Source organism: Lycorma delicatula, chromosome 6, assembly GCF_047948215.1.
Source record: "Lycorma delicatula isolate Av1 chromosome 6, ASM4794821v1, whole genome shotgun sequence".
In the NCBI taxonomy this organism is placed as follows: Eukaryota; Metazoa; Arthropoda; class Insecta; order Hemiptera; family Fulgoridae; genus Lycorma; species Lycorma delicatula.
The window spans coordinates 165055523-165082326 of record NC_134460.1 but is presented as its reverse complement, the minus strand read 5'-3'; the positions used below and the strand labels follow the sequence as shown (position 1 = coordinate 165082326).

Genomic DNA, 26804 nt, shown 5'->3' with positions numbered 1-26804 from the left:
AAAAAATTTATTATCTTTAAATAAAATGATAAATATTTAAATTAAGTTGTGCGTGTATGCGTGTGTACGCCGTGCTACACAAAAAAGCCGCGTGACGAGAAAGTCCTACAACTGTGTTGTCAGCTTTTTTTGTTAAAGCTACGATGTTGAATTTTAATAAAGCTTAAAATTTAAAACTTCACGGTGCGGTTGAGTTAAAATTATTATTTTAAAAAAATTTTATGACAAATTTTTTAAAGCAGAATCTTACACAAATAAAAGTTACAGATTTCTTTCTGCAACTTTCTTATCGATTTCCAATATTTAGATTTTTTTCAATAATTATTTATATGAAAATCAGATTAGCATTGACAGTTAAACATGTTCTTTCACCTTAAAATGACTAGTAACTAATAAACATATAATTTTGATTACCTAGTGTTTTCTTGTACGAGAATTATTTATTATTTATTTTTAAACGCAGTTAAATATCTAAAATCTTTTTACTCGGAATATTGAATCGGTGTACGTGAACGTTCATTATTGCCTAGAAGAGAAAAACCCAAAAGCAATTGACTGTCGTAATATATTCTGTTCGTTGCGGTCGACTCCTTATAACAGCTTTTGATGTCGTGAATGATAATGAAATTTATTATAATGCATCAAAAGATGCCTTACCAGACTGGGACTCGAATGTAGACTCTTCGGATAAAAAGCAGAGACGTTTCCACTCCACCATCAAGATAGAAATATATAAGAGAATAAATATATATTTTTTTTTAGCGGTACTTTACGTTTATTTTTTTAAATTTTAGACTTTTATTTGTATTCTTAATACGTACTTGCTTTACGTTTAACTTGTGAACAATAAACAAACCCGTGACCCGGTGAGATAAGGATTATATGAATGACGTGAAAATAAGAGGTGTAGTCTGGTACAAATTTAGGCCGTCCGTACGTGAATTAAACCCAAATACCAAAGTACACCGATAAATACTGTCTAGTATTTAAATCCGTATAAAAGTAAGCTGTCTATGCTAATTTTAAACTTTATAGGCTCTGAAGGTTTTTAATTTAAAGAGTATACTAAACACAAAAAAAATATTGCAGTATTTTGATTTAGAGTCCCTGAGCGTGTCTTAATCGGTACACATTGTAAATAAAGAAAATAGATACAATGTGCGCCGTATACATACAAATTATAATTAATTATTATTATAAAGTGTGTGAATGTGTAGAAAAGAAAAATATTTTTTATTATTAAAAATAAAAAAATAAAAGAAACATTAAGAAGTTCAAGGACAAACAGGTTTTATTAATTACACCTAGTCGTGTATATATATATATTTAAAATGTATACTTTGAAGGAAAAAATTATTTAATTACTCGCTCAATGATAACTATTGCTTTAAACTAAAATTAGATGGTTTTCTATATACACGTAAGGAATATAAACATGACCCACAAAATACAATTATATTAATTAATTTTTCGAATATAATACTAATATAGAATTTTTAAATAATTTTATGCGTATGTTTTTTTTTTATGTTAAACTAAAATGATACTTATGCCTCGCCAAGATATTGTATATTTTAAATTTAATTTCAACTCATTACTACGTTATTATTTATACTGAATAAATGAATGAATATTATTTTTCTGATGGATACATACATACATATATATATATATATCACAATGATTAAATATGCTAGTCTTTTTTTTTCCTGTTTAGCCTCCGGGAATTACCGTTCAGGTAGTATTACTTCAGAGGATGAATGAGGATGATATTTATGAATGTAAATGATGTTTTCTGGTAGATTCTCAGGTCGACCGATCCTGAGATGTCTGGTTAATTGAAACCCAACTACCAAAGAAAACCGGTATTCACGATCTAGTATTCAAACCCGCATAAAAGTAAGTGCCTTTACTAGGGCTTGAACGCTGGAACTCTCAACTTACAAATCAGCAGATTTACTAAGACGCGTTCAGCACTAGATCAATTCGGTGGGTTAGATATGCTAGTCTACGAATAAAAAAGAAACTCCTCTAGCGTTTGGCTGGATGTATTAAGGGAAACCGTGATGAAACCCTGATTCGACCAACATAATACATTTTTGAACAATGTAACATTTTATATATATATATATATATATATATATATATATATATTGTTACCACATATATGCTTAATTTAATATCGACGGGCGAACACGGTAGCAACGATGTGAGCTGGCGCACAGTATACGTACGCGCTGATACAGCATCACTCCCACCGCACAGATGTCCGCGCAGTTCTTCCACTGTAGCGGCGCTGCAACCCTACCACTCTCAGGCGCCAATAAAAGTGCGTTCACCACGACAGCGAACGCAATTCATCGTCGACCACCACCTAGAAAACAGAATAGTTAATAGTTAATAAAAACTAATTATAAAAAATAATATTATACATAATTATTGTTGGCACTTTTTTTTGGCCCTGTTTAGTCTCTGGGAATCACCATCAGGTATTACTTCAGAGGATGAATGAGGATGATACGTGTGAGTGTAAGTGAAGTGTAGTATTGTACGGTCTCAGGTCGACCATTTCTGAGATGTGTGGTTAATTGAAACGCGACCAACAAAGAACACCGGTATCCACGATCTAGTGTTCAAATCGGTATAAAAGTAACTGCCTTTACTAGGAATTGAACTTTGGAACTCTCGACTTTGAAATCAGCTGATTTGCGAGGACGAGTTCACAACTAGACCGACCCGGTGGGTGATGTTATCTACATTATAAATATTTACTTTACAAATCGATAATCGTAATGAAATAAATTTTAAAATAAACATAAAATTGATCGTCAAAGAGTTAAAATTATCCGTGTTGTCAGTACTAAGGACACGACACAGTTTGTTGTTTTTGAAATAAATCTGACCTTCTTACTGACATGACGGATAACGTTGATTTTATCTCTTTGACGATCAATCATTATATTCATTTTATAATTTATTTTGTTATAATTATCGATACAGAAAGTAAATATTTATAAAATACATTATAAATTACATAAATATAAATTATTATGTATTATATAATAATATATTATATAAATTATATTATTACCTGAGGATGAAGTAATAATATCCGAAAGCGCTCGAACATAGTTACTATTAATGAATCTTGGTAAGTGAAAATTATTATTATATAAATAATTTATATGTTTAAATATTTATATATTACGGACCATGTTATCAAAATTAATATATATATATATATATATAATAAAGTCCATATTAATTAAATTATATAATTACGTGAAAATACTACGCATATAAAATAACTAACTATAAAGTAATTCATAATTCAGAATACGATAATGAAGATAATTTGATTATATATTTATGTACACGTTGAACGAGATGTAGAACATTAATTTTTTTTTTTTAAATTCTACTTTCCCGTCTAGCGCTGTAGCTGTAGAATGGAAAGTATTGTAATCGGTCCAGTTTGGGTATATACAGTTTTCACCGGATCTTTACGTTTTGACAACTAACGAAGCCAAAACACCAGTTGGAAATTTTCCGGATGTACATTCGTATCTCCATAACTACTAGATCGATTTCGATCAAACTCGGTCAGATTACTTCTGTATAAGAGACATTGATGCCGTTAAATTTTCAACTTAAAGGGTAAGTAGAGCAAGGTCACCCTCAGTATCTCGAAATTTCAACCGATTAAGGTCTTATTTTTCTGAAGCGCATTTGTTAATAAATTAAAAATAATAATATTTGCAAAAAAGGTTTTTTCTAAGTTGCACTCCCACCCTAAAAAATGCTCTAAACTCATGGCTAAGTGGGTATACTGCGTCAATAGTATCCGATGTCACTACTAAGGCACTGGTGAAGCACTGACCTACAGTTGCTGTAAAAAAAAATATTATATTTAAATAAAATGATAAATATTTTTAATAAGTTGTGTGTGTAAGCCGTGCATCAGAAAAAAGCCGCGTGACGGGAAAGTCCTGCGAATGTTGTCAGCTTTTGTTTAATTAATATTATTTTAAAATGCATCGATAGCGTAATATTCCGTTAAAGGAAAATGTTTTAATTGTATTTTATACAAATTAGTAACACGATTTTCTAAACGGTTCGGTAATTCGTTAAAAAATGGATATCGATGCGTAATAAGATCTTTTCTCGTAAGCCGAAATGTTAAGTTACACGAAAACTGTCCTAGTGTTTGGTTTTCATAATAAAGTACGGGTGTTTTAAAAATCAATTAATCGATAGTACCGGGCAGAGTGATAAATTATGGTTAGATGTATAACTTGAAAGCATTATTATATTTTTATCTCCGTCGAATATATTTTTGTAAATATCTAAATTCTTCTTTTCCAAAAATCGACTGTAAAATTTCTATTTTTTCCAATCTTTATCTCGTTGAAATGGAAACGGAAAACGACGCGTAAATATTGTTTTGTACTGCAATACAATAACATAACACGTGATTTTGTTAAATGTTTTTGCCAATTGTAACTAAATAGCATTTATAAATTTAGCGAACTAACAACAACGAAAAGCTTCAAAATCTTGAACGTTTTTAGCTGTTTCATGAGATGTGATTTTTTAACACAGTTCTAACCCCAAAGTTTTTTTTTTTCAGAGTTCAAATATAATTTTAGAAAAATCGTTTGTATAAAGAAGTATAAATCGTTCGACGAATGAATCGTTCGTGCGCTGCGTGCAGTTGCCAACTACTCAGTACTGCAAGGGGCCGCTGTGCTCCAATAGCAGCTTAAATAAAAATTTTAAGTGGACACCACATGACTTCCTTGTACGCCTATTAAATTACATATATACATTTTCTTAAATGAAAATTACATAAAGTTTTATTTCATTAATAACTTCTAATATTTTTTCATATATTTTTTTTATTGTTATTGAATTTTTATTTATTGTAAATTTTTTTTACAATCAGAGGTTAGTAATTAATAAATCAATGTACTTAAATTAAAAATAATTATAATACACACATACATACAAATGTGTCTCGCATAACTCAAAAACGATTAACCGTAGGATGCTAAAATTTCGGATTTAGGACTGTGTAACATCTAGTGGTGCATCTCCCATTTTGATTGCAATCGAATGGACCGAAAGTGTTCAAAAGAGCCAAAAATCTAAAATAATCTGGATATTGGACTTTTTCTTAACTGTAGAGTAACAAGCCCTCATTTAGAGCTTTCCAACGATATATTATAAGTGGTACCCTTTTTATCGTTTCCAGAGTTAAAAAATCGGTGCCAAATAAAATTTAATTAATGAAATATTTAGATCTTACAACAGGAAGGCGCATCGGTTCAAATCCGACTTCAGATATTTATATATAGTTTTTTTTTAACTTTATTTTGTTTAATTTAAAAATATTTATTTATTAATAACAATTCAATAACAATAAAAAAAAATCAGAACTTAAAAGTGAAATAAAATTTCATGTACTTTTAATTTTAATTCAAACATTTTTACAGAGGTTAATGGTTATTAATAAATCAGTATTTCCAAATTAAATAAAATAGTTAAAAGAAAATATACGTATATGAAGTCGGATTCGAACCGACGTGTGGACGGTTACGGACGGGAGACTTTCTCACTTACACTACATATTTACTTGACCGACGTGTAAAAAAATTAATGTATAAACTAATCTAAAGTGCTGATACGGACACCACAAAAACTGTGATGCAATGCGGTGTCCACCTCAATGCAATTATGTAACTGTCCACTTTATTGAAGAATTGGAGGATCGTATCTCACTTTCAAATGAAATAAGTTGAAATGAAGTGCAGCAAAACAGTGTATCGTAATTTAATAGGCGTACAAGGAAGTCACATGTCTACATCAGATTTTTATAGTGTTATTTTACGCGTAAAAATTTGACGATTCTAACAGTGTAATAACACCTTTTGCACAATTTTTTTTTACGATACAATAACACACGCAAATTCACTCGCAAAGTTATATAGCACTTTTAGACGATTGTATTCTTTTCTTTTTAATCTTTGATCGATATAATAAAAGATTCGCTAAAAAGCTAGAAGAAATACGAGTATTTAAGCAGTGTCGTAAAACTCTTTATATTAAAAACTTTATAACGAGAATTATTTTTGATTATTTTTCTATCGTTTGTTTAGTTATTTTAACTAAAAGGATCGAGTTAAAATATGAAGTTTAAAAACAAAATTGTTAGAGCTTATTAGCAACTGCAAGCTAATTAATTGTTCCTTTTCCTAACGATGTCATTGAAAGGAAAAGGAACTACGTACCAAATAATTTATAATATGTAAAATATCTGTTAACACATCTAAGTCGGTAATTAACACAAGCAAGGAGTAAAAACATAATTTCAAAGAAGTTTAACATCTAAAACGCGTTTATTTTAAAATAAAATTTTAATTAATGTTACTGCGAGGTTCAATCAAATAGAAACGAGACGTTTTGTCTTCAGAGCTTTCGTACGAACGTATGTAGGTTGGAGCGGAGTGATACGGACGACGGTAGAAATATGCTTCCAGTCACCTCGACCTTCGCGTTTCTTTGGTAAATAGCTCAATGTCTCAACCAGAGGTTCCATATCGACATTGAGCGACGTATTATCATGAAGTTTCTCAATAGTGAGGGCGTCAAACCCAACCCACCGGGTTGATCTAATGGTGAACGCGTCTTCCCGAATCAACCGATTTGGAAGTCGAGAGTTCCAGCGTTCAAGTCCTAGTAAAGGCAGTTACTTTTATACGGATTTGAATACTAGATCGTGGATACCGGTGTTCTTTGGTTGTTGGGATTCAATTAACCACATTTCTCAGGAACGGTCGAACTGAGACTGTATAAGACTACACGTCATTTTCACTCGTACATATCATCCTCTGAAGTAACACCTGAACGGTAATTCCAGGAGGCTAAACAGGAAAAAAGAGAGAGGGCGTCAAACCCGCTAAAATTTTGACAGTATTGAGAGCGCAGTTTGGGGTTATGACATTCTCACGTACCCGAGTCTACGACCGGCCCAGTAAATTTAAATAAGCGCAAGAAGCTAAAAAAAAATGAAAATTACAAGAAAAAGTTCACGAATGACAACGTTCGATTGATCCCTGACCACATGGAAGACTGTTAGCGCATTATAATTCTTTATAAAAATGAAGCTCGATACAAAGAAAAGATAGAATAAGCATCGAGTTAATTATTTTTTTATTACTATTTTAATATTTATATTTCATTTTCTTTAAACCGTGCTTCTTATTTTCTCTTTATACAATGATCTCATAAAGTCTTTTACTTTTGCTTAATTTTCCATTAATTTTGGCTTTTGGTAAAAGTAATTACTCTTCCTTGAAATTTGATATAATTTAAAAAATTTAAATGGAGTCCAAACGCCTTTGTAAGTAGGGATTATAATGCGATACTCCTAGTGTACTTCAAAATGTCATATTTTTGGACAATCCATTTAAATATCTCTCTCTTTGCTTCTTTGAAAACACGGTTGACAAATTTTGTAATAAATCTAATGAAAAAACTATTAACAAAATTGCAACATCACGAACAGTATCAATATATCTTTTTCGGTTTTCAATTATTTCAGCTTTGTTCATTTTACGAAGTAAAATCTCAGCGAAAAATTTCAGTTTCCAGATTTCAAGGGAAATATCCATTTTGACTAGTTTCGGAGTGACTGTCTGTACGTACGTATGTATCTCGCACAACTGAAAACGATTAGCCGTAGGATGTTGAAATTTTGGATTTAGGACTGTTGTAACATCTAGTTGTTCAGCACTCCTTAGATTACAATTGATTGAACCAAAAGTGTCCAAAAAATCCCAAAACCCAAAACAATTTGGATTTTGGACTTTTTCTTAAATGCAGTAATAAGCCCTCATTGACAGCTTTTCAACGATATATCATAAAGTGGTACTGATTTTCGTTGGTTTCAGACTTATAGCGAAATGAAATCTTAATTAATGAAATATATGGATCTTCATATTAAAACTGTATTGATTTATTAATAATTATTAACCCGAATCGTAAAAAATAAATCACAATAAATAATAATTATTCAATCATAATAAAAAAAAATCAGAAGTTATTAGTGAAATAAAATTTTATGTACTTTTAAAAATGCGTATATGTAATAGATTTGTCGAAATACCTGATTATTTAATGTTAATAGAAAATTATAACTTAGAATCATTTTTGGATTTTCTAGTTTAATTTCTGTTTAATTTGTTTAATTATTCTGGAATTTCTGTTAAATTTTATCTACATTAAAGTTAACTACAGACTGAAAAATAGATCCTCACTTAAACAACATATACACTGAGGCATACATGTCCGATCTTTAATAAATTACAAAAAATTCTTATCTTTTAGTTCGTTACTCCTCTGATATTGTCGGACAATATTCTTCCTAAGCCGGAGTTGATTATCATTTCGTTTATTTGATTTTTGTCGCCAAACATTTAATCTCTTTATGGTTTGGTATATTCTTCTGATATGAATTTGCGTACGCGTTCTATAGTTTTCAAATTTTCTCTTTCTTTATATTCATCACCCTCTCTTAATCTTTGTATTGTTTCCTCGATTTTAACGTTTTCTTCCTCTTCATATTCATCTTCTTGTCTTCTTTTTTGGGAATATATTTCTTCATCTTATCTTTCTTTTTCCCGTATAATTGTTTCTTTTTCGTTTTTCATTATTCACTAAATAATCCAATAATAAAATCTAAATATTTTACACCGTTAGATCGAGATTAACATTTGTAACCGATATACAGGAGTTCATTAAACGGAATAGTTTAATTATTATTAACTTTTATTTATACGACACACCAGAGAACTGAAACTTTTGTTAATCACCAACTCACGAAAATACGAATACCGATCTAGTAATACGAATAATAAAGGGAGTTTTATTCTATCCTAATATTTCATGTAAGATTCTTGGATTAATAATTGTATAAATGTTCGATGCTAATAAAAACTAATTTTCAACAATTGCTTAACTGTCCCCTTTATTAAAGACTTGGAAAATCGTACCTCTTTTTCAAATAAAATAAGTTTAAATGAAGTGCAGAAAAAACCTGTATATGTAATTTAATAGACGTTCAAGGAAGTTATGTAACGTCCACATCAGTTTTTTTTATATCATCGACGTTATTGAGCTTTCCCAGAATTTGCTAGGGCGTAAATTTTTTTTCCCTTTTAACAAGGATAAATATATAAACATATAATTCTTATTTATTTTACTTAAACGACGTTTTTTTTGAATAAAATGCAACTATTTTATAGAAAAATTGATACTAGTGCTGAATATTTGATATTTTTATTAAATCGATGAATTATTACATTATTCGTATCAAAACCACAGGAATGGTAAATAGGTGAATTATTCCACGAATTAAAAAGAAATTGGTTATGCCACTCCTAATATTTTTCAGAAAGGGTAATGGTGGAAACATTGGAAAAACCTTGAATCAAGAAGTATTACAGTATACTAAATTAATGAAAAATAAAAAAAATATAATAATAAATATAATTTAAGTCTTCTATCGAAAAAAAATAATAGTAATTATAAGAAATAATAGGATGAAAAACTACGCGAAGGTAATAAATAAAAAAATTAAACTGATATACAGTAAAATAACAATTTAAACCCCTTACACGATAAATAAAATGTTAAATATAAAGGATGATGTGAAATTACGGAAACGGCCTCATTTTTCAAACGTGAGATATACTACAAGGTATACAAATTCGTAGTAATTTTTGCACTATGTACAGTGCAAAAATTACTACTTCATATTACGTTTAAAATTTTTGTCCACCGTCTTGGATCTGCCACACTGAGTGAAATTATTTTTTGTTTATGAAAGTGGACATATCATACATGATTATAACGTAAGGTTTTACATGAAAAATAATAAGGAAAACCATTTTTCAATAAATTCTTTCACTTACTAGTTATAAGCAAACGGAAAAATCGCGGTAGTAATAAAACGGGGTAAAACGCCCCGTAGTAATTTTTACTTTCCCGTCTTCGCTATAGCAGAGCTATAGCTTTAGAAGGAAAAGTATTATAATCGGGCCAATTTGCGATTGGCGTGTACGGTTTTCACCGGATCTTGATGTTTTGACACCTAAAGAACCCCAAAAAAATAAAAAACCGGATGGAAATTTTCCTTATGTTCGTGTTGTGTGTGTGTGTGTGTTCGGTGTCGCACCCTAAATCATCATATATCTCCAGAACTACTCGACCGATTTTGACCAAACTTGGTCAGATTACTTCTACATTTGAAACATTGAGAGCGTCAAATTTTCAATTTAAAGGGTCAAGGGGGTGAGGCTGTACAACAAGTTCACCCTCGGTATTTCGATATTTCGCCTAATTAAGGTCTTATTTTTCGTAGGCGCATTTGTTAACGATTAAAAAAATAATATTTCCAAAAAAAATTAATAAAATCGCTTTTGACTAAGTAGGTTTAGTGCGTCATTAGTTCCCCCTCTCACCACAAGGAACGCTAGCGTATCACTGATCTACAACTACGCTATGTCGTGACGTCACAAGTGACCGGTATAATTAAATAAATGCATCTTTAAAGTGTAGAAAGTATTTGAAGCGGCCGCTAGTACCGCCACTGCGCGAATCGTTGAATTAAATAAACAAAAAATATTATATTTAAATAAGGTGATAAATATTTTAAATTAAGTTGTATGTGTATGTGTGTGTAAGCCGTGCATCAGAAAAACCCGCTTGACGGGAAAGTCCTACAAGTGTGTTGTCAGCTTTTATTTTTATTTCGTATATATTTTTAAATTAAATATCGTGGTAATTAAAGTAAATAATACCTTGCCATTTAATCTGTAGTAGTGTTGTAATTTAACGGTTATCGAGTATTAAAGGTTCTCGTTATTTGCAGATGACCTTTTAATGAATCCTCGGATCAAAAGAATATAACAAGTAAAAGAATTGCAAGGGTTTCAGTATTTTGGGCAATTTTTTTTTTAATTCAAAATTGTACTACCAAGAAATGAAGGAAATAAAAAAATATCCTTAGCTCAAAAAAAAAAAAAAAATTAAACTCTAGTAAGCTTTATCAAAAGTGTTATTAAACAAAACTTTTTGACTAAAGATTTGAAAAGCACAAGAATCCGTGGACGGGTATACATTTTTCTCTCAAATACAACACAGCTTGTTATAATAGAAACAAATAGAAATATCATACAACTTCACTCGATATAATATAAACAACAGTCTATGAATTTAAAATATATACTTTTTAATAGCTTGGAAGTCTTAATCGAGAACTAGAAATTATAAAAAAAAGAGAAATATTTCTTTTTCTTTTACACTTTTATTGATATCGCATCAACAATTAGTCATTAGCGACTCGGTGTAATGTAACTGTACCGGTAAATTTTTAGTCTTTAATAAACTCAGGTCGATTACTCCTGAGAAGTGTGATTAATTGAAACCCAACCGTCAACAAGCACCGATATCCACGATCTAGAATTCAAATCTGAATAAACCAAATAAACCTTTATTAGGATTTGAATCCGAGAACTTCGATTTCGAAATCGGTTGATTTACGACGACGAGTTTACCGCTACACCGACCCGGTGGGTTTGAATTTTACTAAATTCAAAATATAAACGGTATTACATCAATCTTGTAACGATAATATCTAATAATTCATTTATTTATACAACATGTTCAATAAAGTTACTGCTTGATTATGAACTTTTCAGCGTGTGAAAAGTGTAACTTTTGACCGGAACTCGATCCCAGAATCTGCGGATGAAAGTCAGGAACGCTACCATTTCACCACGATTACCGTCATAATAATAAAAACAATAATGCTATTCCATTTATTATATTAACAAGAATGTAATATTAGTTATTCATCCTACAGTACATCGGCCGTGATTTGATTTTATTAACGTGATATTTCATTATTATTATTATTATTATTATTAGAATCAATCTAAAATAAACGGAAATTTTATCGTTAAATAAATCGTGCTCCATAAATATTATTTATAAAATTGTCTTTTTCATTTATTTATAAGATCGTGTCAATACTCCGAAACCGTTTAATTAAACGTATTTAAAATTTAGAAACTTAAATTAAGGTGATTTTCAAAATCGCCCAAAAAATTTATTTTCGTTAATTTTATATTCACAATTACAATATATGATTTTTTCACTTTCAATGCACGTTTCGAAGTTATAATAACGATTACTATTTTTTACTTCCTTGTATGAGTACAAAGTATTGTAATTGCGAAAAATTTCAGTTCATCCCTGAACATCCCTGAATCCATTTTGATTAGTCTCAACGTGACTTCTGTACGTACGTATATATCCTCGTATAACTCAAAAACAATTAGCCGTAGAACGTTGACATTTTGGATTTAGGACTTTTTCTAAACAGCAGTAATAAGCCCTTATCGAGAGCTTTTCAACGATATATCGTAAGCGGTACTTATTTTCATCGGTTGCAGAATTACAGCCGAATAAAATTTTAATTAACGAAATATTCGAACCTTGCAAAGGGGATGGCACATCGGCGAGAATTCGACTTCATTTCTTTTTTTTTTGTTACCTTTTTTTTAATTTAAATATTTGATTTATTAATCATTTTCAACCTGTGATTTAAAAAAAAAACAAGTACAATAAACAATAATTCAATAACAATAAAAAAAAAATATGAAAAACAAAAATGTAATAAAAAATATTTGTAATTCAATAGGCGTACAAGAAGTCCTGTGATGTCACATATAATTTTTTTAACTATTATTATTATTGCGAGCCTGCCTTACCGGTGGTCGCCGGCGTTATACCCATTGCTATTGCGGCAAGGGAGCGCCAGGCAGCCTGCAGATAGCGACGGGCAAGGGAAATTCGGGAGACCATCGCCGAGAAGGAACGGACTTATACGGATTTCAATACTAGATCGTGGATAACGATGTTCTTTGTCGATCGGGTTTCAATTAACAACACGTTAAGGAACGGTCGACCTGAGACTGCACAAGGCTACACTTCATTTACATTCATTCATATCATCCTCATTCACGCTCTAAAGTTGTATTTTAGGGTGGTTCCAGAGACTAAACGAAAAAGAGAGTAGAAATAAAGAGAGGTTCGTTACGCCAGCACCGTCACCACCCGTTTCCGAACCAAGTCTTTTTTTGTTCTTCTTGTATAGACTAGTTTTTGTTTGTGTACTCCCTCATAAGTAATCTTTTTCTTAATTTCTGTTCGTTTCTCATTCCTTTCTTTATCCGTCCGTTTTACTTTTTCCGACCTTCTTCATATCCACACAATCCGGTATTTCATTCGATCCAGTGTTTCTCTTCGTAATAAAGCCTTCCTTTTCATTGCGTTGTGTTCTTCCAGTCCTGTGTCGTCATAGTCCCCAAATATCTGTAATTTTTTACTTTTTCCATTCTTCCTTTATTTTTCCTTATAGTTAAATCCTTTTTGTCGTTTACTTCTTCCTAACTTTATCTTCACCTCGTACACTTTCATTTCTTTTTACAGGGCTGATAATAATCTTTGACGCGCGTGAGTGCCATCAGCTTGAATTATCATATCATCAGTAAACGGTATACATTTTAATTTTCGTCTCGTATACTTATTCCTTCCTCTGCGTCTTCTAATATATTCCTTAACGTATATCATGGAAAAAAATCTTGAACAGTGTCGTGTCACTTTGCCTAACACCTTGACCTAGGCTCACTCAGTCCGTCATAATCGTATTTACTTTCATCGTTTCTGTTTATCTTATTAATATTTTTGTAAGTAAACTTTACTTTTTTGAAAATTTCCTAAAAAATGTTATTTTCACGTCAATAAAAAGAAAACTGAAAATGATATCCAAAAAAATTACGATGAAATTCTAAACCGTACATTAAAAGTCTCGCAGATATCATTTCGCCGCTAAAAAACAAAAATTTCTGTAATTTAAATAAAATTGTTTTTAATAAAACGATACCTATATCAAAAAAGATACGCTACATCTCTATTATCAAAATCTGTTATTAATTTAGAATTTTGTTTAAAAAAAGAATACATGTTAAATATTATATGTGATAGACAATAGATATACAATAACAGATAATAAACAATGTTTAAGCCTTCCATATAATAAGCAAAAAAATAGAAAAATTTCTTACAGAAATTTTATCGGCCCGATTTGATTTATTAAACAACGAATAATCATAAAAATTGTATTATTTCTATAAATGTGGTATGTATTACATATAAATGAAATCGGACCGGTATGAGTTTTGTAACAAATTTTTCTATTTTTTGCTTATTATATGCAACGCTTAAACATTGTTTATTATATATTATTGCATATGCAATAATTATGTTGTCTATTACGTATATTTAATATGTATTTTCTTTTAACAAAATTCTAAATTAAAAAAATATTTTGATAATAGAAACGTAGCGTCTTACCTTTTTTGATATCAGTATCATTTTCTTAAAAATAGTTTTATTTATATTACAGATTTTTTTTTTTTTGAGCGGAAGAAATCATATCTGCGAGGTTCTTACTCAACGTTTTACAATTTCATTGTAATTTTTTTGGATGTCACTGCGTTTTGTTAGATTATTCTTTTATCTTTTTCCTGAATTACTGATTGTTATCTTACGGATTTATTATTAACATTTATTGCGTTTCTAGAACAAATAAATATATATATTTTTTTAATCTCTCAGCCGGTTTTTTTGTTGATACTCATATCGTTCACTTAATTCTATATTTTTATTTTTTGTAATAAAACTAGTACCTTCACGAATCGAAGATCCGTGATGTAATAATTGCACTTATTACTTCGTAAATTTAACCCTCAATTTTTATCGTATCCGTGGACAAACCTTTTTATATTATTATTAAATAAACTTTTTTTTATTTTTCCATCAATTAGTTCAAATATTTCTAATCGCAGAATAAAAATTTTACGGATCGAATCTATTTCTGTTTTATGCGGCAACAAATCTTTGTTGCCGCATTTGCAACACTTTCTTACCGTTCGTGTTTTTTGTGTTTTATTAGCAGCTATAATCTCTTGTAAAATAATACTTTAATTTTTTTTAATGAAATGATGCGAATTATAAAAATTGTTCCATCTTCAGTACTTCATTTACATAAGAGCATTTTCTATTAAAACAAGCTGTAGTATATTTTCTTTTAATTAAATGTTATTATTTCAAGTACATTATCAAGTTTTTGTACGCTGCCTTGTACTATCAAGTACTGCTACCTAGCGGCGCGATTCGTAAACCCACCTTTTTGAGGGAAAAGTGACATTAGAGTCCCGCGGTTCGTCAAATGGAATAAAACAAGGTTGTCTAACAAAATTCGAGGTATTTTTGAAAGTATTCTTTATTACTAACTGAACTTAAATATAATGTTTTCACGCTTATTTTTTTAATTTTTTCCCATTTTCATTTCACTTTTAAGTTAGGTCATGTTTAGAACTGTAAACATAGTTCGTTGACTTTGCCGTGCCGTCCAGTTCTGCGGACTCTTATCGGCGAAGTTCTTACAAACTTTGCTATTCAAATATTATTTTAAAACAATTTACACAGAAAAATTGACGATTCTAATGGTGTAATTAAACTTTTTCTACAATTATTTTTATTACAATAGATAAATTCATCTGGCAAATTATATAGCGATTAGTATAGGTTATAGTCAGACTGTTATCATATTGTCGCATCAAAAATGTAAAAAATTTATACAAAAACAAAGAGAAATTATACAGGATTGTATGTAAAATTTTCTCTTACAATTATACGCGAGTATTTATAATTCTTCACCGATTTATCAAATTACTGTACACTTATAACATTAATTTAAAAACAATAACAAGGACTTGTGCGAACTTATTATCTAAAATTAATAAGTCGTTTACCTAGAAATATTTGAAAGCGATCTTACCTTTTTCAAACAGCCTTCAACTTGACTTACATATAATTCTATAAAACTAGTACAATCATTAATTGTAACAAGTTTTTTCCCTTATATCTCTTATATATCTGAAATATATTTCAATAGCAACGAGTTCAATGAACTATCTAACACGCTGAACCAATTCTACAAGTTTTATAAAGGAAAGTGCATCGACATCATAACAGCCTTGCCTTAATCCAATAATAATAATAATATTGTAATACAAACTATCGACTCAGAATTGAAGGACAGAGAATATGTTATAAAGATTAGATAGGTTAGGTTTATCTTTTACACTTTCTCTTCAATCATTAAATTATTTATTGTTTTAATAAGAATAGAAAGAAAAAGAAAATAAAGATTAATTATTTTGATTTATTAAACGTATTTCCCCCTCCTTCTATTTATTTATTTTTCTTATACTTCGTTTCTTTTGTTTTTTTATTATACCTTCAGTTTTAAGTGTATTAATTTTAAGGAAAAGAAAAGGAATTTGTATACGTTAATGAATACAGCTGATTATTGACTATTATGCAATATAATTTTAATCACCTTCTAACATCAACTACTTCTTTTGTATAATTTCCTCTATTATAACATATACACATGTGTACGCAATATACAAAACATATGCGTGCATTAAAATGTTTCCTCTATATATATATATATATATATATATATATATATATATAAATTACTTTCATATTACTTCCTTGTACGAAGTAAAGGAAGTACTTTGATCGCGACAAATGTCGGTTTTCAAATTTCAGTGGAAATATCCATTTTGACCATCCCTGAATACATTTTGGCTAGTTTCGGTGTGACGTCTGTATATGCGTACGTATATGGGTGTGTTTCTCGCATAACTCAAAAACGATTAGCCATAGGATGTTAAAACTTTGGATTTAGGGCTGTTTAACATCTAGTTGTGCACCTTCCCTTTTGATTGCAATCGACTAAACCAAAAGTGTTCAAAAATAGCCAAAATCTTGGCTATTTGGTATCTAGGAGTTTGGAATTTTTCTTGAACCGCTGTAATAAGCCTTCATCAGAGCTTTTCAACGATATATCACAAGCGGTACTTATTTTCATCGGTTCCAGAGTTATACCTAAATAAAATTTTAATTAATGAAATATTTGGATCTCACAAGAGAAAGGCACATCGATTCGAATCAAATTTCAGCTGTTTTTTTTTTTTTTTTTTTAATTTAACTGTATTGATTTATTAATAATTATTAACCTCTAATTGCAAAAAAAAATTTACGATAAATAATAATTCAATAATAACAATAATAAAAAAAAATCAGAAGTTATTAACGAAATAAAATTTTATGTACTTTTAAAAATGTGAATATGTAATTTAATAGTCTTACAAGGAAGTCATGTAGTGTTCACATCAGATGTTTTTTTTTGATGAGCCAAAGACTGTTAATGTCAGAAAAAAGGAAATAATGTTTATGCGTTTCGATGAAGATACGAGTTTATTGAGAAAACGTGATTACAAGGAATAGAACATCTATATTATCGTGACATTTGAAATTTAAAAATGCTAAATTATTGTTTAGAGGAAACGATAATTTATATTCTTGTTTAAAGTACGATATCACCTCTTGGGACTTCCTCGAAAAGTCAAAACGAGTTTTCAGAATACAAAATTTGGTGTCAAATTATTATTTGGGATCCGATAAACTTAAAAATAATACCTTATCTTTAGTAATAATAATTATCTCTATTAAATCAGATAAAAATATTGTTCTCGTGTAACCCAACACAATATTTCGACTTACAAGAAAGGACCTTATTGTGTTATAGTAGAGTTATAGCTTTCGAAGGAAAAGTACTGCAATCGGTCCAATTTGGGCATCCGATTTTCAGCGGATCTTTACATTTTGACCCCTAAGGAACCCAAAAAACCGGATCAAAATTTTTCCCTCTAAACCACCTTATATCTCCAGAACTACTCGACCGATTTTGACCGAACTTGGTCGGTCAGATTACTTCTATCTATGGGGCTTTGATGCCATTAACTTTTCGACTTAAAAGGTCAAGGGGGTGAGGCTGTACAACAAGGTCATCCACGGTATCTTAAGATTTCACTTAATCAAGGTCATATTTTTCTTAGATACATTTGTTAACAATTAAAACATAACAATATTTCGAAAAAAAACGTTTTGCAAAATCGCACCCCATCCCAAAATAGGCTCTAAACAAGCTGGTAGCTAAGAAGGTATGCTACGTCATTACTACCCCGTCTCACCACAAAGAGTGTTGGTGTGGCTCTGACGTTCTGTTGCTGTAGTCGTCCGCTATGTTGTGACGTCGTAGGTGATAGGTAAAATTAAATAAACGAATAAAATATCTAACGTGTAAAATAATATTTAAAGTGGTTATTATAAAAACAAATTACAAAAAAAATTATATTTAAATAAATGACAAATATTTTAAATGAAGTTTTGTGTGTGTGTGTGTGTGTGTGTGTGTGTGTGTGTAACACTCACTCTCTCTCTCTCTCTCTCTCTGCGTGTGTGTGTGTGTGTATGTGTGTGTGTCTAACACTCTCTCTCTCTCTCTCTCTCTCTCTCTCTCTCTCTCTCTCTCTCTCTCTCTCTCTCTCTCTCTCTCTCTCTGCGTGTGTGTAAGCCTTCCATCAGAAAAAGCCGTATGGTTGGAAATTCCTACATTCTTTCTTTTCTGTTTAGACTCCGTAACCACCTGGTAAGCTATTACTTCTGAGGATGAATAAGAATAGTTATGAATGTAAACGACGTGTATTCTGGTACAATCTCAGGTCGACCATTCCTGAGATGTGTGGTCAATTGAACCCCAACCACCAATGAACACCGGTATACACGATCTAGTATTCAAATCCATATAAAAGTTACTGCCTTTACTAGGATTTGAACTTTAGAACTCTCGACTTCGAAATCAGCTGATTTGCGATGACGAGTTAACCGCTAGACCAGCCCGATTGGCAAAGGGAAAAGTCCTACAACTGTGTTCCCAGCCTTTTTTTTTTTTTTTTTAATGAGTTACCAAATCCTTTAAAAACACCTTTTTACCCCAGAATATTATTATACCTTAATACGGAATATTATTTTGTAACGTATGAAAAATGCCAAGTCTGACCAGGATTTGAATATAGGACCACTGTCTATTTCAAATACGATTAAAGACTTTCTTTTATAAAAAAAAAATATTATTGTCCAAGAATTTTTCTAAAATTCTAATGAAAATTAAGTTTAGGATTGAATAACTCTCATACCAACTAGTATACTTCAGAAACACACTATCTCGATCACGTCAAGTAAACGTCGAAATTTCAATATTTTTTTAAAAAAATAATATAATAAAACAATATTATAATCAATTGTTTTTGTACATATAATTTAAATAAAGTTTTATTGTTTTGGTTTGTGCGTGTTTATTTCGTATAAAATTAGAACTTATATTTATATCTTTCATCACAAAAAAAAGAACAACGACTTAAATGTAATCTTGCATCGAAATCTTTACTGATGTACATGAATAAATTAGATACAATAAAGTACAATGAAATGTGTTTTGAAGGACAAGCATATCGTGAATCGTAGAAGTACGCAAGTATATCCTTTCGCCTATAAAGTAAAATCGCTAAAAAAGGTGTTCAGATAAAGTATTTTTTTGTTGTGTGCGTGTAACAGTTGACTTTAAAATCGGTCTTTGTCCTTTAATGATAGTAAAAAAAGAAATATTGTGCCAACATTTTTTAAAAAATTGTACGCGTATGCGGGCGGGGAAGAGTTATCTATGGGTAATAATATTACAAATGTTTTTCAAAATTTTCGAAAACTTGCTCGTACATTGCACGAGTTTAATTATTAGGTTAATTTGGATTTCGAAAGATAACATCATATATAAATATTTCTAATACATTATAAAATATCAAGCGAATTTTCAATCAAACATTTACTATACAAAGTAAAGAAATAGTGAAGTTTTTATTTCATTTATTTAATTATCACAATTTCGACAAACGATTTTTATAAAAGATATCTCATTCAATCGATCTCTGATAATCCATCATTATCGATGCATAATTAATCGCATTATTAAATGATTATTAGATTACACCCTTAATTTGCCTCCCTAATTACGGAGACAAACATCTGGTATCTACGATCTAGTGTTCAAATCCGTATAAAAGCCTTTAGTATTATTGTAGCCTTAGAAATCTCGACTTCGAAATCAGCTGATTTGCGATGAGTTCACCGCTAGACCGACCTGGTGGGTTTCTGTTTTAGCCCTCACAACTACTTACTTTTGACATCGGTCAAATGAGTATTCAAGTACTAAGCGCTAAATTAATTTTTCGATTTGTACTCCAAGAATGTTTTATTTCACAAAGGGAGAAGAAAGCAGGGTTAATAGTTTCTCGACCAGAAACTCGCTAACGAACCGTTTTCTGATCTGCATTTACAAGAACGTTTTTCTTATTTTTGGCTATAGAATCATCTACCGACAGATTGCTGTGCAATTTCGAATTACGCTGACATACATAGCCAAATTTCAACCGGTTTTCGAGATTTGAGATGAAAACAGTTTAGAAATAACATCGAATATATTTTCACTACTAATGATGTTTGTCTTAAAATTTTTAAATTTTTAATAATAATTAAATTTATCAAACGTGGTTACCACTGATGTATTAATTAATTATTAAATATTATTAAAAAGTACGCGAATCCACCTTACCAGCAATTAATTCTGAACTTCTCAAGACCTTTCAGTCGTTAGACCGTCGTAATAATATTTAATAATTTAATAATAATTACTTTCATCTTACAAAATTCTCTCAATTTTCAATAAGTAATTTGATATCTTTCTCAATTTCTAAGACCGTTCTACAAAAATTCAAAGTAGCAGAAACTAACTATTTCCCTTATTTAATTTTCCCAGATATTTAATGCCATTAGTACCCTATATACGTTCATTTTTTGAATCATTATTGCAGAATTTATTTTGAGCTAGCCTGGAGATATTAATCAGAATAAGGCCGACTTACGTACGTACATACAAACTACGTAAATTTCTTTGTTTTTTTTTTTTACATTTTTGGACAAAGGGGGTCGTGAAACCTCAAAATCTGCAACAAAAACGAGACAGAGAAATTTTGGGACAATCGCTAGAGTTTCCCTTTACAGTTATAGCTGCTGTATAGCAAAAATACAGCTTCAGTTGGAAAAGCGAAAGTATAATAACTAATAATACTTTTACGTTAAAAAAGTTTAAAAAATATACACGAGTATAATTTTACCCTATTAAAGGGCATTTGTATGTAGGTCTGTGTGTGTCCGTCCCCCTTAGCTTAGCAGCAGAATGTACCGAACAGTAGCGAAAAATCACGATTCGTACACGTCTCGTGGCGGTCAGGTGTATACTTGTTATATTATTATATATCGATATACGTATATGCGAAATATCGATAATATAATAATACATTAATAAAAGAATATTGATAATATAAATTTTTAAACTTCCTTGTCCTAAGTAAAGGAACTATTGTAATCGCGAGAAATTTCGGATTTCAAATTTTAATCAAAATATCCATTTCGACTAGTTTCGGCATTGACGTCTGTACGTACGTATGTATCTCGCATAACTCAAAAATATTAGCTGTAGGATGTTGAAATGCAGGACTTGTAAAACAGGATTTAGGATTGTTGTAACATCTAGTTTTGCACCTACTCTTTTGATTGCAATCGACTTGACCAAAAATATAAAAAAGAGCCCGAAATCCAAAAGAATTTGGTTTTTTTTTTAACCGGTCTAATAAGACCTCATCGAGAGCTTTTCAACAATATATCATAAGCGGTACTTATTTTCTTTGGTTCCAGAGTTATAGCTAAATAAAATTCTAATTAATGAAATACTTGGATCTTATAAGGGGGAAAGCATATCGGTTCGAACTCGACTTCATTTTCTTTTTTCTTTTTTTTTTAAGTAAGTTAATTGTATCGATTTATTAATAATTAGTAACCCGTGATTGTAAAAAACGTTTTACAATAAATCGTAATTCAATAATAACAATAAAAAAAAAAAAATATGAAAAAAAAACAGAAGTTATTAGTGAAATAAAATTTTATGTACTTTTCATTTAAATAAAAATGCGTATATGTAATTTAATAGGCGTACAAAGAAGTCATGTGGTATCCACAACAGATTTGTATTTATGTGATAGTTTTTCTTCATAAAATAATGAACTATAACCAAAAAGTAGGCATCGGAATGTACCGATTATTAGCGGAAAATCCCGATTTGTTAGTATCAATTTCTAATTTAACTTTCGCTATATCGATTTTCATCATTCAAAAAAGAATATTTTTACTCAAAAGATAATGAATTTTGGATACCTAATAATCCCACTACGAGACGCTTCCCGTCCGGAGAGCCTAGCTGCGGAGTGCGTACCTAAGGCACGCCTCTACAGCTATGAAGTATGCGAGATAAGTCGGTAAATACTGGAATAATCAATGATTAATAATTATACATTCGATTTATCGACGTTAGGTGCTAACAAAATATAAGCGTGCAATATCAATTCTAATGTATTTTTAAAACTTTTATTATATTACAAATTAGGATCGTCTCGAAAATTTCATTAAAGGATTTGGATGGATTGTATAATATTTATTTTACTGGGAAATCTGCAATCGTGTTTATGTTCAGTATTTAAAATAATAAAATATTCAGAAATTACGTCATGCTTCTGAAAAAAGTTATCAGAAGAATGATAATCGGTAAAATGGGAAGGGCTCTGTTGACTTACAACGTATACGTCACGCTTTCTGTCACAATATAATTTGCATATATTTTGTTATTTTTCCTTAATAACGAATTAGATAATTTCTAATAATCTTAATTAAATCTGAAGGAAATAAATTCAATATTAGCAGTTATTCTCTTCTTTTTTTTAATTATTGATTTAAAAAATCCGTTTGAGAAAAGACATTTTTTTTTATTTAAGATGTATTTATACTTCTTAAATAACTTATTCAAATTTAGTTATTTTTTCTATTTAAAATAGGAAAGATCTAATGCGGACATTATATGACTTCCTCGTACACCTATTCATTTTTTTTTTTTAAATGAAAAGTACATAAAATTATAATTCATCAATAACTTCTGATATTTGTTCGTACATTTTTTTATTGTTTTACGAATTTCACAATCACCGGTTAATAATTACTAAGAAATCAATATATTTAAATTAAAAAAGTTAAAAAAAAAAGGAGACCAAGTCTGATTCGAAAAATATTTGGGAAGGCACATCCTTCCCAAATATTTCATTAATTAAACTTTTATTTGGCAATAACTCTGGAACCGTTAAAAATAAGTACCGCTCATTGTATATATCGTTGAAAATCTCTCGATGAGGACTTATTACTGCAGTTAAGAAAAACTCTAACATCCAAATCTTTTGGATTTCTGCAGTTTCACTTTTGGTCAAGTCGATTGCAATCAAAAGGGAAGGTGCACAACCGGATGTTACAACAGTCCTAAATCCAAAATTTCAACATTCTACGGCTAATCGTTTTTGAGTTATGCGAGATATATATGTACGTACGTACAGACGTCACGCTGAAACTATTGAAAATGGATTCAGGGATGGTAAGATGGATATTTCCGTTGAAAATCTGAAAACCGAAGTTTTTCGCGATCACAATACTTCCTTTACTTCGTACAAGGAAGTAAAAAGTATAATTTGTAATATCGTGGCATGATTATTTCTTCTGTGGCGGAAAAATACATGAAATAAGTTATTTAAGATTTCTTCTTTTTTTTGGGAAAGTGGTAATTTATGTTGAAGTTATTGTAAAATTATCATACTAAATACGTTTAAAAAAACAAAAAAAGTCTTAAATATTCAAAATAAATCGGTATTTTTTATTTTTTTCTGCTCCCCACCACCACAATCACCTTCTAAGATGATTTTTTGATTTTTCTACGTTTACTATATTAAAAGAAATATACTAAATAAACTTCTCTAAAACATGTACAACCGGTAAAAAAATTCGTTTTTTTAGAGCGGGCAATGAATTATAATATAATTTTATCGTAATATTAGCTCTCCGTCGCAGCTTTGCTCCTGCTATACGGTTACTTCCGTTTCCCGTAGCGGTTAAACTTTTTATTTTATGTTTTTAGTCAAGTAAACAGCGGCAGGTAAAACCCGAAAACGGTTTTTAAATATTTATCTGAAGAGTATTTGCAAGCCATAATCTACTGAATATCTCGCTTGCTATAGTCGCGATCGGGGAAATTTACATTCATTGTCTTTGTATAATAGTATAGATTATTACTGTAAGTTCATTTTTAAAATTTTTAAAGGTTTTAATAAACCCAAAATAGTTTTCAGAAATTCAAAAGACGATATTTTTAAACTTTAATCGGTTCTCCGACTTTTAATATTGCCCCGCAGTTTTTTTTTGGATCGTTTGTACCGCTAGTACTACGCCTAGGAAATCATTTTTAAAAATTCGTTAAACGATATGCAATAAATAAAGGGATAATCTTTTCCGATTTTTGGGGAAGAGGTGGAATTTTAGAACAATTTTTTTTTAAGAACGGTATGATAAGCGTGTACGCATGTACTAAGCTTAATATAAACCGGGGATATGTTTGCGAAGTTTTGAGAAAATTGATCCCCAAAAAATCCCCCGCCCCCTGGAAATATTGACCCCAAAATTTCACTTACAAACTGCTTCATATAGACGAATCTGTACAAAATTTCATGAAAATCGGTTTAACCAGTCAACGATTGTTAAATTTCAAATACGTCAAACGACGTACATACATTCGTACGATCGTATTAATTAATACGTAATCATAGAATTCAGCCTCTGCGAACTATTTACTATTTCTAAAGTGAAAATGCCTACGAAGAAGAAAAGTACAAATCGATAGATGTCATACAAGATAGTGTTACGAGCAATGTAAAGGGATTCCTAAAGAAGACATCTCCAAGCCTTTTAATCGCCTTTATAACCTGTCTGAACGTTGTATCCTGTTGAAGGAAGACTAAAAATGCGAATGAATCTTTTTAATTTTTGTTTTGTTTTGTTTTTAAAGGAGTTATGGATCATCAAGATCTTTAAAAAGCTACAATATTTTTGTTTTAACTTTTATACAGTATATTGTTTAGCTATACATTATAACTATATACCTGGGAAAATATAAATCCAAAATTGTAGACGATTAGTAAATTATATTAACATATTTATTGAAGTTTAAATAAATAATTTTTATTTTAAAAAGATGAAAAAATATTTTATTTATATACGAGGGTAAGTCAAAAAGTAAAGGAAAATGTTGATTTCCCTCCAATCACATGTACGGCAGCGACGATTGTTCTGCTATAATTCATAATATCTATCGGCTGTTCGTTGAAAGTATTGTTTCCTTATTAGCTGTTTGCGATCGGTTTTAAAAATCTGTTTAAAATGAGTGCTCCTTTGTCTGATTGCACCAAGGAAGAAATGCGAACGGCGATACTTTCCTCAGTTCAGAAGAGGTGAAACCGGCAGAGATTATTCATTGAATGCAGCAGCTATATAGAAAGAGTTGTTTGAGCGGAAGCAAAATCTACGAACGGATAGATCGTTTTAAAAACGGTAGGAGTCTCTCTGCGATGAACAGCGGCAAAAGAGGCCTTCCACTTAGAGACTGACGACATTGAAGCGGGTAAACAAATGATTCTCGGTATCGAAAAAGTTAACGAAATCGCATTTACATCAGCGCCATTCCAACGAGACCCGGTTTATTACTATGAGATGTAAAAAGTTAGAGGGCGAGAGACGACTCCCGTTAAAGCCCATCAGGGCTATGAACGGGGAGGGGGTGGCGACCGAAATCGTCACAAGCCGGTGTTTTACCCTATCGGGTTGGGATGATGACGTTGCAAGTAAGTTGAATATACGCCACGGTTCAGCGTTTTCAAGCATCCGTGGTTCTTTACGCTTTCGAAAAGTCTGCGTTCGTCGGGTTCCCCGTCGATTGAGTAGCGCCCACAAAGAGAATCGTTTGGAAATTTCCCAGAAGCTTTTGCAACGTTACGTAGATGAAGAAAACCGACTTCTCAAACCGGTAATAACCGCTAATGAGGCGCGGGTCCGTTACTTTGAACCTGAGATTAAAGACAATGTTTAGCGTGGAAACATCCCTCATCTCCCGCAGCAAAAAAGTTGAAAACTCAGATGTCCGCAGGAAAGGTTGTGATGACGATATCCTCTGGAATACGGAAGGTTCACTTTTGGTTTATTTCGCACCTAGGTCGATCGGTAAATGACGACTACTGTGAGCTATTGCGTTTACCGAAGCAAAAAATTAAGTCCAAAAGACGCGGTAAATTTTCTAAAATGATTTTCCTTCAGGATAACGCTCGATCTCATACGGCCAAAAAAAAAACAGTCCTTTGCCTTTAAGATAATTGTTTTGAACTACCGGACCGTCCTCCGTACAGTCCGTACCTGGCTCGAGCGATTTTCATCTTTTTGGCCCGTTAAAAGACGAGTCGAGATGGAATCATATCGATCTGATGAAGAGGCCGTAAAAGCGGTGAAAAATTTCTTCCAGGAAGGAATTCAAAAGCTCGTTAAAAGATGGACTAAGTGGATAGAAGGAGATAATGTTGAAAAATAATGCGCGCGTCATTTACGCGAGTACAAATAAATATATTGACTTTTTGAATTTCACTTTACTTTTTAACTTGCCCTCGTAATAGCCAGAAATACATAACTATTGCAGGGGTAATTTTTAACCGATAGAAAATTTTACTTCTTTTTCA

The 26804-nt window shown here is 30.8% G+C and overlaps 2 protein-coding genes across 4 annotated transcripts in view; one reads left to right on the top strand and one right to left on the bottom strand.

The window, feature by feature from the left end:
- Positions 1–26804, top strand: part of pip (heparan sulfate 2-O-sulfotransferase pipe) — a 398529-nt gene that overhangs the window by 132247 nt on the left and 239478 nt on the right. The gene's annotated exons all lie outside the window — the stretch shown is intronic.
- The window catches only part of LOC142326472 (putative tubulin polyglutamylase TTLL9), a 388004-nt gene that overhangs the window by 270450 nt on the left and 90750 nt on the right, over positions 1–26804 (bottom strand). For both annotated transcript variants that reach the window (XM_075369043.1, XM_075369046.1), the window contains exon 2: positions 2235–2374. The gene's annotated coding sequence lies outside the window, so the exon portion shown is untranslated. The remainder of the gene's footprint in view (positions 1–2234; positions 2375–26804) is intronic.